Source organism: Diabrotica virgifera, chromosome 6 (genome assembly GCF_917563875.1).
Source record: "Diabrotica virgifera virgifera chromosome 6, PGI_DIABVI_V3a".
NCBI lineage: Eukaryota > Metazoa > Arthropoda > Insecta > Coleoptera > Chrysomelidae > Diabrotica > Diabrotica virgifera.
The window spans coordinates 229,900,318-229,915,155 of NC_065448.1; the positions used below are offsets into that span (position 1 = coordinate 229,900,318).

A 14,838-nucleotide genomic window follows, 5' to 3' on the forward strand; every position below is an offset into this window, starting at 1 on the left:
AACGAAAGAAAAGGAGTTAGGATATAGAGGTGTTAGGAACTCAAAATAAAGTTGAACTCAGCCCTACGCGAAAAAAAGTGCAAAAAATGGTTTGCCTAATAAACATCCTGTAAGTTTTTGTGATGCAGTCTCTTATATTAAAATGAAATACCTCACAATTTGGACTAAATGCTGGTCACATCATACTTATACAAACCCTTCTAGGTACTGTAGTATACAAAAGAAAATACCGAATAGAACGTGGTTCCAGCCATATAATTATTCAAGAAAATACATCACAACTCACGTCTTCGTCTTGGTCACGCCTGTTATCCTACAAACCTGCATAAAATTCGTGTTCTCGAAAATGATCGATGTCCAAATTGTGATAAAAAGGTGATTTATATCATTTTTTTTGAACGCTAAAAATATAAGAATAAAACATATCGACTTATTCAACAGCTACACAGACTTAAGATACCAGCTCCGTTTAATATTCTTAGTATCTTATCTAATGGACCAGAGAGTATGCATAAAGCATTGGTGATGTTTCTGTCAAGTAACAAAATAGTTTTGTAGATGGGTATAAAATTATAGTGTATATGTGTATGTATGTATATAGAGAAAATGTGGTGAGAAACTTGGACAGTGTATATCAGGGCAGCTTTTGAACTGAGTAGGGAGCCGCGGTAGATAAAAACAAAGGACCTCACCGTCTTGTTTATTATTATTCTTATATTATTACACTTATATTATTGTTATTGTTATTAAATTCTTGTGAATAGTTTTTGAACACACCTATGATGTTGAAAGCAAGCTATAATTACCTTACCTAAGCTTAGTACCATCTTTTTATATTAGTAATTAAATTACATCTCAACAGCTACTGAACTAATTTTCCTTCGTTATTAATATTTTATGGACTTACGATCTTCAAATATTTATTCATGCTGTGACTGGCTGATTGACATAAAGTCCATGTCATTAAAAATAACTCAACCCTACAATCTAACCCTCTACATTGAAGAGGCATATCGCCTAAGCGATAATCCATAACGTTCAGGAATCGTCTTGGGTACTGCGCAGTGTTGCTCAAATGCAAGACCAAGACGAGACTTAGGCAGTCTTCGTCTTGGTCTTTCAATAGTACACCTGGTCTTGGTCTTGGTCTTGGTATTGTGCTCCATGTCTTGGTCTTGCTCTTGGTCCATAAGCCTATTACATATCTTAGTACAACGTAACAGAGTAGGTAAATTTTAAGCTTAAATTATTTATTCGTTAACAATATCGCTGTAACAATATTGTCGCTAGAAGGTGAATTGTTGTTGTACCCATAGGTACCGGATACCTTACCGGTACCAATGAGTGTACCAATCAAACGGTGTTTTTTTCTCAAAGTTCGCATCATCCTGTGGAATATTCTAGCCTTTATAAAATACTGAAATTAAAACCCTACACTCTGATATTTTCTTAATATTCTGTTTATTTATTCATTCGCTTATGTTGGATAACAACCTATATTAATGAAAAACATGGCTAAAAAAGTACCTTGGCTAAAAACATTAGCTAAAAAACCTTAACTTTTTATTATTCAACATAAGCGAATGAATCAAAAAACAAAATGTTAAGAAAATATGAGGCTATAGTTGGGTTTTAATTTTGATATTTTATAAGCTAGAATATTCCATAGGGTGATGCGAACTTTGAGAAAAAAAAAACACAGTTTGATTGGTACACGCGGTATACAATGACAATGTACCTGCCTAGCAATAGTATTATTACAGCGATATTTTTAAAAAAATAAGGCTATAACATATTAAAAAAAATTACTTCAATCGGACTACAGGTTTAGGAAATTCAAGACATCAAAAATGACCCGTTTTTAAGGTGGTGCGTTAATTTCTTCTGTTTCTTGCAGTACCGTCTCCTATGGGAGGTTGGCTACCATCACAGAAATTTTAACTTTGTTGGCTGCAGCTCTGAATAACTGTATTGAAATGCACCCATACCACTCCCTTAAATTTCGCAACCAGGAAATCCTCCTACGTCCCACATTTCTCTTTCACGAGATTTTTCTTTGGAGTAGTGTATTATCACCATACACAAAGAGTAACAAAAGAACATTCGATTGATAAAACAAATTACCAATTTAATTTAACTATAGAAAAAACTGCTATAAATGTGCTTTTGTCTTGCATACATTTCACTGTAAATATTTCTTTGTTCAATGTCTCGGTAGACAGTATATCGTTATTAAATATTTTGTTATTTTGTTTACACGGTATGTATAGCCGGCATTATCTGCATTAATGTGTCTCGTTATTAATTTTTTTAAGTATAAGCCACATTCTTTCAGCAAATTTTGTCTAACTGAATGAGGTCATTGCACAATCAACAGAAAAAATATACGTCTTACTATTCTATATACCGATAAGATTTGTGGTGTTTAAATTCTTAGAAAACTAATAAGGAAAAAAATTAATTACTTATTTATTTTGGAACTAACCAATTCAAATCGAAATTAGAAATCAGTTATTAGCTCTGTCAAATCCGTGCCGGCTTCGGTCAGCTTAAAATTTTTCCACCGCTCACGCGTGACGAAATATTTCTTCATGTTTTTTCCTTTTTTTAGGGGTAACTTATTTTGTTTTTCAGTTCATTTTTTTAACATTTCCTTGAACTAATATGTTCACGTTGACTGGGTTATATTTTCATATAAAACTACTGTGTGGACCGTTGCGTTATTTAAATAAATACTCTACTCTAGTAAGGAATAGGCAACGATCAATTAAGAGAAGATCCAAGATCCAGGGGTCCTCGGAGGCAGCATCCTCATCCTCTTCCTCGTCGTAGCGTCCTTATTGGTAGTATTATTACGAGTCTCGAATAACAGGTGTATTATACAAGCACAAAGCACTGTTAATTCCTATGTGTATGTGCGAGCGGCACATTGTGATCCACATTGTGAAGTTAATTAGTTAACCGTTCTGCAGACTAAATCGAATTATCATTTTAAACAGTTTGGAGTTAATGAAACGTTCTGTCTGTGACACGGCGCTTAACAATAAAGGTGATGATCTTTGTCTTGATTACAAGATGGAGAGAAAAGTTAGGGTTGTATCGTTACACGAAGCGATACGGTTACAGACGTCGTTGAGGGAGACTGACGATTACGGCGGAAGTGGCGTTTAACACGGTGACTGCCTTAGAAAAAGAAAATCTGATCAAACAAAGAATGTCATTACATTAGTTTAAGACTGCTTTCTCTTTGTTTAATGGAAATCGTGCAGATCAATAATTGAAAATCAAAGTAAACAGTAAAATAATACTCCTTTGTTTTTGTTAAACACAGAAAAAGTCTTCTATGATTTGATGTATAAAGACGGTTGCGTTTCGAATCTCTTACGAGTCTCTTACCATTCTATTACACGTGTTTCAGGGTATATCCATCATTAGAGAGACTTATAAGAAGACTGAACTGAATCAAAATTGACGAGCCGACAACGTACCGTCAAAATATTCTATAGTGTATTTTAAGCCAGGATGTTCTCATATGTCAGCACCGTCACGGAACGTCCCGCTCTCAGAAAGCGAACGTTTCTCTGAAACAGTAGTTTGACGTGACGGTCTGTGTCGTTGCTATCCATTCCTGCTGGTTTCTAGTATGCGAATGCGGAAGTACAACAACTGCCCATAAACCAATTGAATATTTGGCAAGATTGTCCCTTCACTTTGAAGTAAAGCTTCGCAATATTCGATAAAAGTATCGATATTGTATTGATATCATATCGAAAATCAATACGATATTGATAGCCATGGGCGTCCACAGGGAGGGGCAGGGGGCAGCTGCCTCCCCCTAGAGAGGACGAGGCAAGTGTAAAATTGGTGAATAAGCAATATAGAAAAATTGAAAGTTGTAACCTAATCTTGATTTTTATTGCAACCACTCTACATTCTAGATGGGACGAAAAAACCACTTAAATTCAACAAAACTTTAATGAAAATTTGAAATCTGCTATTATTTTATTTACCTAATATTTTTTTAAATCTGAAAGCAACAGCAACCACCCCTGAATTCGTATTTTCTTTCTATTCGAATATTTTTTCCACTGTGCGTCACACAGATTAAATTTAGTTGTGAACGATTTTAATCATCAATCAGTATTAAGAAGGAATGTGATAGCAAATATCCCTAGCCTCTGCGAAACACGGTGGTCCGAGAAATACAAGGTAATTAGGGTTTTTCGAAAAAATTTCATTGAAATTGTACAGGCCTTGCAAAACCTATTCGTTGAAGGAAATTTGGTCACTAGAAAAACATCTTATCAGAAAAACATCTTATGCAAGTCAGGATTTATCGTCGCTGTCATTTTGATTGCAAAATGTCCTGAATGCCCAGAGCCTATAGTCAACCGCGTACAATCTGCGCAAACTAATGCTTTAAAGGTAACGGAACATATTCGTCAAATCATGGATATTTTAAAAAAAACACAGAACGCAGAGAACGTAAAAAACACTTTATTGCATGAAGCCAATAAGATAGACAAAGAATGCGGTTTTGAATTATATACGCCTAGAACTGTAAACAAGCAACAGCATAGAAGCAATCAACTAGCTGATACGCCTAGTGAATACTGGAGGCGATCCATGATTCTTCCGTATCTGGATTCTATCATATATTCTCTAGAGACACGGTTTTCCGAATAAAATACCCTTTGCTATGAGTGTTCTGCATCCCAAGCATTTCTCAAAAATTGATTTAAATTGCCTTTAATTAGAACAACTGAGACAATCCTTAAACCACTATGAAATAGATGGAAATGCAGAGCTAGAAGTACGGGTAGAACATTGGAATAAAATCGCCTTAATAGTGAGTTAGACAGCTTCAACATCCTTGAAGTTTTGAGTTATTTACTCTCTAGTAATCAAACCCAATCCCAAATCCGAATCCAGCTGAGTGCATATTTTAGCATCTTATTATCCCGCTATAACTTTTACCAGTACTCCGCCTCTGTACTTTTTACATGTCAAGTGCCAAGCCTCGGTGGCGAAGTCTCATAATCTTAAGGTCCTGAGTTCGATCCTCACCCGGGTCAACTTTTTTTTGTTTATATAATAAAATGACGTTTCATAACAAAACTATTATGTGTTTGTAAAAATAGAAAAATAGACGGTTTCGTTTTGACTTAAATCTGTCTCCTGCTATCCCCCGATAGCGCTATTTCTAGGTCTACCTGTTTTCAAGGAGGCTATGCAAGAAGACAAATTTACATCAAAACTTCCGTAGTTCTCGGTATAAAATAAAACTATTTATACCGGAGTAAGGTTAGAACGCCCTCCAACGAAGAATAAGTGAAATGAATGTCGAGTCGATTCATGTTTTCTGTTAACCCAGATATGAAAATATCAAAAGGCACCGCTGGGAAAATATTCCAAAATGCGATTCAGAGAACCTATATGAAACGAGTCTTTGTACTCTCATACAGAGTATGGCATTAGTAAAAATAGAAAAATAGACGATTTAGTTTTGATTTAAATCTGTCTCCTGCCATCCCCCGATAGCGCTATTTCTAGGTCTACCTGTTTTCAAGGAGGCTATGCAAGAAGACAAATTTACATCAAAACTTCCGTAGTTCTCGGTATAAAATAAAACTTTTTATACCGGTGCGCTATCGGGGGATGGCAGGAGACAGATTTAAATCAAAACGAAACCGTCTATTTTTCTATTTTTACTAATGCCATACTCTGTATGAGAGTACAAAGACTCGTTTCATATAGGTTTTCTGAATCGCATTTTGGAATATTTTCCTAGCGGTGCCTTTTGATATTTTCATATTTGGGTTAACAGAAAACTTGAATCGAGTCGACATTCATTTCACTGTTATGTGTTTGTTGCATATAATAAACGGCCGGAGTGTGACGTCACAGCCAACTGCGGCTATATTTAGTGTTATGATCACTTTCCAAACAAAGATTGTAAACACGTTGAAAAGTAAGGTTTTACCGAATCTCAAGACTTTTTAAATTGGTATAAAATCTAAAAAAAATAAAATAAAATAAAATATAAAATCTAAAATTTCTAGAAATCAAATAAATTCTAACCTTACTTCACCCATACCTACATACATTTTATTGCTATTTATATAAAACATCTTGCTTTATTATTTACACAACCTTGTAAAATTGTTGTAGTAACTATAACAATACTTACATATTGCAAAAAACGGAAATATTCTCTGTAAAACCTGAAATAATAATAAAAAAATACAAATTTGCCACACTAAACAACGTCTGTTTGGAAAAGTTTGGAAAAATCTGACATGGCATATGTCAATAAAAATTGACACTTCTACGTTATCACTCCGGCCGTCCGGAGCCATTTATAGTATGTTATACTTAATTGTAAATTGTACTATTTCATATCGACTGATATGTTTAGGTGTAAAAAAGGACAAGATATCGAATGTTGTGCCTGTGCAATTTCAGATCTTCTACCTTCTACTTTTCTACTTTATTTTCTTTACATGTATACTTTGTATCAATTTTGGTGAAGAAATCATAAAAAATTGACGTGATAAATAAAATGTGCGGTTATTTTTGGATTCAGAAGTCAAAAGTTAATAAAACACGATTCTCTGATTTAAGACAACGAAATTGCTGTTTTCCAGTGAATTATTAAATACAAAAACCGTTTTCTAGCTCTCAGTTCACTTTTTCCTGAGCTGCAATCCAGACCCTTTCCACGACCCGACACCCGACACAGACTTTTGCTTGTGCAGCTAACCAACGAGCGGCTCAACTTTAATTACTGCAATTTATATGACGATCTTGCGATTTTTCTCGGGCACAATTAAAAAAGTCGATTAGGAGTTTCTTCTTCCATTAAACTAAAATTAAATGGGCCTCCAGATGTGCCGCGAAGAAGGATTACTAACTGTCAACGGAACTTTATAAAACGAGGCTGCTGTTACGTCGTCGGACTTTGAATTTTTCTTTTCTGTGAGGACGTGGTTGAGTCAAGTCAGGGAAAACTTCAATAGAATTTTAAAAACCGTCGAAATTACCATTTATAACCATTTTTGGTAGTACTATTATAAATTCTATTATTTATTTTTGGAAAATTATGGAACTATTTTATTAGTTGTAGTTTTATACTATATACAGTAAGATTCAAATATCGTTTATCATGCATGACTATTAGGTAAACTGGGACATATCCAGTAGGTTTAGTATTGGGTCCTCTTCTCTTCCTTGTCTTTATAAATGACATCACTAATTTAAAAATCGATGAGAAAATTTTTCTTTTTGCTGATGATACCAGTATCACTTGGAGCAACTTAACTATTGCATCTCTTCATGAAACTATAACTTCGGATCTACTGACGATAAAGACCTGGTCTGATTCTAATTTACTCTCTTTTAACTTAAACAAAACAGTAGCACTATCCTATAAAGGAGCTCTTCAACCTTTGCCTCTTAATAACAGACAGATCAGTACCGTTGATTCTGTAAAATTTCTTGGTATTTTTTTAGACAGCAACCTCAAATGGTTCCTTCATATCGACTCGTTAAGTAAGAAACTCGCCTCAGCTTGCTATGCAATAAGATCTGTCTCAAGGGAACTTAATTTAGCATCTTCTAAAATAACATATTTTTCGTTGTTCGAGTCTCATCTTCGATATGGTCTTCCTTTTTGGGGTTCTAGTACAGCTGCTCAATTTGATGTTACATATTTTTAAATTGCAAAAAAGAGCAATAAGATATCTGTTTGGCCTCAGAAGATCTACACATTGCAGAAGTTACTTCAGAGATCACGGAATTTTAACACTTCCATCTTTATATATTCTAGAAACGGTTTGTTTAATTCGTAAACACCTTCATGTCTTTCCAGCTAGGCCCAATCATCTTTACTCCACCAGAAATTCAATCTTTGACATTTATTTACCGGTTCTATCCACTGAGTTATTAAAGAAATCTATATTATATTCCGCAAAAGAAACTGTACAACCATCTCCCGTTACAACTTAAATCTGTAACATCTTTCCCAAAGTTCCGTAAAATGACAAAAGCCTATCTATCTAAAAGACGAAGATCTATTCAATAGAAGAATTTCTTAATGAATAACTAAGAAAATTGGGTTTCATACGTAGTAGCATAAACTTGTCAGTTCCTTATGTATTTTATTATATTTGTTGTAAGTATGTTCAATTTGCAATTTATATAAATTTTGCAATAAATTGTTTTTGTCTTGGCTTTTATATCTTATATCATACTGTACATATATTGACGATTTATCTTATTTTAGTAAATTGTACTTGTTGTTATTTGTTATTGATATTATGTTTTCTTTTGACTGTATGTAAGCTTTGTCCATAAAATTGTAAAAATTTTCAGTGACAATAAAGCATATTTCTATTCTATTCTATTCTATTCTACAGAAGTATTAATACGGACTAGATTTTATGAGATACTTTAGACAATTTTTTGTAAGATTTGATTTTTATATCTAGCTTGTAGCCTAGTATTAACCTTTCAGAATTGTTAACTATATTAACTATATTAATTGTTAACCATAATCTCATTCGATAAAAAAGTTGCCCCGGGTGAGGATCGAACTCACGACCTTAAGATTATGAGACTTACGCGCTGCCTACTGCGCCACCGAGGCTTGGAGTTGACAGTTAAAATTACAGTGGTGGGGTACCGGTTAATTTAAAATTAATATAAATTGGGGAAAAGAAGACGGTAACTTTAAATGTGCAGTTGGGGTCTTTTAAAAATTGAACACTAGACGTTGTGATACTTTTAACGGTGCGAAACGGTGCGAAAAAAGTAATTGGTGACTACGAGCGGAAGAAGAAGAACGAATGGATGACAGATGAAATATTACAACTCATGGACAGAACGAGGGAAAATAAGAATAATCCCGAACAATATAAAGAACTGGATAGAACTGTCAGCAGAAAGATAAAAGAATCCCAAGAGAAATGGTTACAAGAAAAATGTCAAGAGATAGAAGAGCTAGAACGAAGACACGATAGTTTTAACATGCATAAAAAAATCAAGCAGTTTACTTATACTTACAAGAAAAAACAGTTTGGTAAGTTAATAGACGAGAACAACAAACTTATTGTAGATAAAGAAGAACATTTACAGACTTGGGCAATTTACATAAACGATTTGTTTACGGATTATCGTCATATTTCTACGAACACTCTTGATCTGAATGGACCAAAAATATTGAAAAGTGAGGTGATAAAAGCTATAGATCAAACGAAAGATGGGAAAGCAGCAGGATGCGATGAAATACCAGTCGAATTTTTAAAAGTTTTTAACGAGAACAACATGAATGTAGTATTGGAACTGTTTAATAAGATATACGATACTGGTCAAATTCCATCGGACTGGTTGAAATCTACATTTGTGCCCATTCCCAAGAAATCCAATTCTAAGACGTGTAGCGAATATCGCCTTATAAGTTTAAATGAGTCACACCCTTAAAGTATTCTTGCGTATTATTCATTCCAGAATACGAGCAAAATTAGAACACAGCATAAGTAAAACACAGTTCGGTTTTAGATGCGGTTTTGGAACTTGAGAGCCCCTATTTGCAATATAAGTCTTGATTCAAAAATGCCTGGATCAACAGAAAGATGTTTACGCCTGTTTTATCGACTATGAGAAAGCATTCGATACTATCAAACATGACAAACTCATAGAACTATTACATCTTTCAGGACTTGACACTAAGGACATCCAGATTATAAAAAATCTATTTTGGAATCAAACAGCCCACATAAAGAATGGACAGATGGTGAGTGAAAACATAACCATTTCTAGAGGGGTTAGACAGGTCTGTATTCTTTCGCCACTGCTTTTCAACCTGTACACGGAACAAATATTTCTAGAGGCACTGGAAGAGTACAATGAGGGCATCAAGATTAATGGCCTACCAATAAGTAATTTTCGATATGCAGATGATACTGTTATACTGGTCGATAACATCGAAGATTTACAGATGATGCTAAATAGAGTAAATACAACTGGCAACCGATTTGGACTGAAGATCAACAGAAAGAAAACTAAATTTATGGTGATCAGTAAAAAGAACATTCAACATATCGACCTGAATATTAAAGCCGAACGTATTGAAAGAGTACACCGATTTAAACATCTGGGATATACAGTAAATGATAAGTGGGACCCAGACGTAGAGATTAGGATCCGAATTGAAATAGCAAAATCCAAATTCATAAAAATGAGAAAGCTCTTAAGAAACCGCAACCTAAGCGTTAACCTCCGATGGCGCTCCACGAAATGCTACGTACTCTCTACCCTACTTTACGGAGTAGAAGGGTGGACGTTAACAGCAGCAACTATAAAGAAGTTAGCGGCTCTAGAAATGTGGCTATATCGACGCATACTGAGAATACCTTGGACAGACAGAGTGACCAACACAGAGGTATTGAGACGAATGGGTAAAGAGGTGGAATTGTTAACAACTGTTAAAAGGAGGAAAGCGTCATACCTGGGTCATGTGTTCCGTAATGATAAGTACAGTCTGCTACAGCTGATCGTGGAAAGCAAGATTGAAGGTAAAAGAGGTTTGGGCAGAAAGAAGAAATCCTGGCTGAGAAACTTGAGAGAATGGTTTCAAATACCAGAAGCTGCGAACATAATAAATGCTGCACAAAACAGAGAAACCTATCGTTTGATGGTCGCCAACCTTCGGTAGAAGACGGCACATAAAGAAGAAGAAGATACTTTTAAAATTTGAAAAATTATGTATAAACCATTTTCTTCGCTGTTAGTTTTCGTCTCTAGGTACGTTAAATAATCTGGTTAACGTGAACAACATCTTTCTTTTCTTCTAAAGGCACTAACTAAATAAGTAACAAAACTCTTACATTCGGCAAGGTATACCTACACGTTGAGACCATTAACTAAATTATTGTGAAACTTTGTTTGGGTACAAAACTACTATCGAAAAACCTTCCTAATAAGATTTAAGGATAAAAATAATTCTGAAATGACAATACTGGGCTAGAAATAAAAAAAAACAAATCTTTCAGAAAATTATCTAAATATCTACAAAAAAAAAATGATTCCATATTAAAATTATACATCTCAATCTATGTAAGTAAACGACATGTGGCATCTATTGTCTACAATAAGAACTAGAACTACTAAAATAATTAAATAATATTCGAAAAAAAAATTGTAAAGCAGTGACCCTTCCGAAAATAGAAAATATATAATGCGAACCATGCCAAGCAAATAATTTCAAAACAATATAAAATATCCTTTTTATGTAGGTACATATATTAAAACATATATTAAATACATTTTCAAAACAATATGAAACAATAGAAAATACGATAATACTATAATACTTAATTTATGTTAATATTATAAATTGCATTTAGTGCCAGTTCGGCTCTGAAAATTTTATTCTGAAGTGCCAAGCCTCGGTGGCGCAGTAGGCAGCGCGTAAGTCTCATAATCTTAAGGTCGTGAGTTCGATCCTCACCCGGGGCAACTTTTTTAAATTACATAATAAAATTACATTTCACAACATAACCCTTTGTAACGCACATCTACTTGATTGCGTTTTGTATCTGCTCTATTGCTTATATCTATTTTAAAGAAAATAAAAAGTACCGACTACCGCGTTTGGGCAATCTTAGATTTTCTGTTTTTATTACACTATAATAATTTTTATAGCTTAAAAATAGTGTCATACATAACGTGAAAAATCTAGTTTTAACAACTCATTTTATTTCTTGGTATCCCGAATAAAGTACGTGCCTCCTAGTAGCGTGATACGGACAACAATACATTGGTTTATAGGGAAGCCCTTACATTAGGGATCCTGGCCTATACGGAAAAATCACGCGGGTGCGGGGTAATACTGCACTTTGGTTGAATTGGTGGTGTATTGGCTGAACGTGCAGGGTTGGGTGCTGATAGAAAAGGCATCAAATATCAGAACAAAATCTTTTCAGGCCATAATAATGAAAAGACCTTCTCCAATGAATGTTAAAACTTATACTGAAATGATGGCATCTCCTGAGGTAAAATATGCCGGAAGTAAAATGAGCCCCCGTTCGGATTTCCGGGTGAGGACTATCTTAGGGGGAACCCCATTGCAGGTTAGAAGAATGAGGAGAGGGTCATGGAATCTTGGTAGTCTTACAGGTAAGAGTCTGGAGTTAGTGGATGCCATCAAACGAAGGAGAGTTCAAATTGCTTGCATTCAAGAAACTAGGTGAAAAGGACAAAGGGCGAAAGAACTAGGTGAAGGATACAAATTGTGGTATGCAGGGTGTAGTAACACTACAAATGAAGTTGGTATAATTGCTGATAGTGAAATGAAAGACAACGTAGTGGAAGTTGTAAGAACGAGTGATAGAATGATGTCAGTGAAATTTGTAATTGATAAAGAGGTATTGAATGTTGTGTGTGTATGCTCCTCAAACAGGTCTGGGTGAGAATAAAAGAAGAGTGCTATTCCGTCAGAGGAGAAACTTATAACATATGGCGATTGTTAACACATTATTTAAAAAGAGAGAAACTCATCTTATTACGTACAAAAGTGGACAACCTCAATCCCAAATAGACTATTTCATGAAAAGGAAAGAAGACATACGTGAATGCAAGGACTGCAAGGTAATAGTTAGTGAGACAGTAAGCCAACAACATAATAGTTTTAAGTACCTATTAGTATTACAGAGTAATGGAGAAATAGATGGATATGCATGCAGTAGAATTAGGGCTGGATGGATAAAGTGGAAGGAAGCGAGTGGTGTGCTGTGTGACAGGAAAATTCCAATGAAATTGAAGGCAAAATTCTATAAAACAGCCGCAAGGCCGGCTATGATGTACGGAACTGAATGTTGGGCAGTGAAAAGGAAAGAGGAACAACGAATGCATGTGGCGGAAATGAGAATGCTTAGATGGATGAGTGAAGTGATAAAAAAGGATAAAATTAAAAATGAGTATATTAGGGGAAGTCTAGGTGTGGCACCAATTGGTGCCAAAATGAGCGAGCATAGGTTGAGATGGTTTGGTCATGTTCAACGTCGAGACGTTAATCACCCAATACGAAGAATTGCTGAAGTACAGATTCCTGGAAGGAGTAGGAGAGGAAGACCAAAGAAGACGTGGGGGAGACGATTAGGCAGGACATGTTGGTAAAGGGGATTAGTATTGATATGACCCAAGATAGAATTGTGTGAAAAAATGCAATTAGGGAAGCCGACCCCGCATAGGGATAAAGCAAAGAGAATGATGATTTTATTTGTTAAGAATTTGGAGGAAGACTGTAAACGCCAGGAGCTACTTAAATGTCAGTGCTAATCTTAAATTTAAATAAGAATATCTCTTATAATAAGTCAAGCCAACTAAATATTATACATATTTCGTAGTATTTTTATGTTCAAAAGTTCAAATCTCTTAGTTCGAATAATGTAGGTACATATTACAATAATTATTGCAAAAATGCGTAAAAAATGTAATAAATACCGAATAGATAACACATTCATATTCCAAATAACAATAATAATTCTTAAATTATTAATACAGCCTTTTACAAAACTCGAGAAACAAAAAAATAAAGTACCTACATGTTTAAAATTTAAAGTTCAGTATCAAAAAATTTGCCCCGGGTGAGGATCGAACTCACGACCTTAAGATTATGAGACTTACGCGCTGCCTACTGCGCTACCGAGGCCCGAAAAGTTCATTTCAGAAGTAGGTAACACTAGATGCTTCACGCTGATCTCAAATTATTTTAATAAATTAATTTTAATTATTTTATTTCCTAAAAGCTCCAAATAACGTCGGTAAATATCATTCTGATACATCATAATGGAAATTTGTAATAATTTGCATATTAAAATAATTTCATAGCAAAAAAAATATATCTACGCAATTTCTGGATAACATCCAGAAAATAAACGCTCTGATAATGCCAAATGAAAAGATAGGAGAAGAATGAAAGTGGAAAAAGATGTTCTGCAGTACATAGATCAAAGCAGACTAAAATGGTAGGGCTACGTACGTAGAGCAAAAAATACATGGATAAATAATGTTGCACAATGTCAACATGCACAATGGATCCCAAGAGGAACAAGGAGAAGCGAACCGAGAAGATCATGGAAAAATGAAGTCGTAGGTAGGTATAATGTGGTGGTGGTGGATAGGAGAAATAGATTTACCGAAGTAGGAAAAATCAAAGGTTACTCATGAACCAACATATTATTATAAAACAGGCTGTATTTTCCTGTGGCCGTGTCACAAAAAAATTGGCCAGCGCAAGAACAAGTAGGTAATAATAATTATATAAACTGTTCTTATAATAATGGCACTGGATCATTACTTTCTGGAACATAGAAAAGATGTAACGAAGTACGAAAACTCGAAGAAGTACCACAAAATGTATACAGGGTGTTTCATTAATAATTGTCCATATAGTAACTGGAGAAACCTTAGCACAAAATACGAAGATTTAACGTAAAACACTTAAATAAAATGTGGTTCCTTACTGAGTTACAGGGTGTTTTATCTAAAAATTTAAAAATTATTTTTGCTCGGAATTTTAAAACTATTCGAGGTATCCTTTTCATACTTGGCAGAAAGTATAGGTACTATACAAGCTACAATATTATTGTTAAACAAACGTTTCTGGCTAATACCAGAGGCGTACGACGGGGGAAAGTGAATGGTTGACCCTTTCCAAATTCTACGCCACTGGCGGAATTGCTATTTTAGTTCAATTTTTGGATTGTCCAATACTTTCTTAGAAAATAACATACCCTTCATTACTAACGATAAAGTCATTAATTTTCGAGATATTTG

General features: G+C 34.6%; 3 non-coding genes across 3 annotated transcripts; 1 reads left to right on the forward strand and 2 right to left on the reverse strand.

Annotated features, from left to right (window-relative positions):
* Nucleotides 1-8,574: 8,574 nt before the first annotated feature.
* On the reverse strand, nt 8,575-8,647 carry Trnam-cau (transfer RNA methionine (anticodon CAU)). The gene has a single exon. It is a non-coding gene; the product is annotated as a tRNA-Met (tRNA).
* Nucleotides 8,648-11,444: 2,797 nt separating this feature from the next.
* On the forward strand, nt 11,445-11,517 carry Trnam-cau (transfer RNA methionine (anticodon CAU)). Its single transcript has one exon. It is a non-coding gene; the product is annotated as a tRNA-Met (tRNA).
* A 2,121-nt stretch (nt 11,518-13,638) lies between these two features.
* Nucleotides 13,639-13,711, reverse strand: Trnam-cau (transfer RNA methionine (anticodon CAU)). Its single transcript has one exon. It is a non-coding gene; the product is annotated as a tRNA-Met (tRNA).
* Between the last annotated feature and the right edge of the window lie 1,127 nt (nt 13,712-14,838).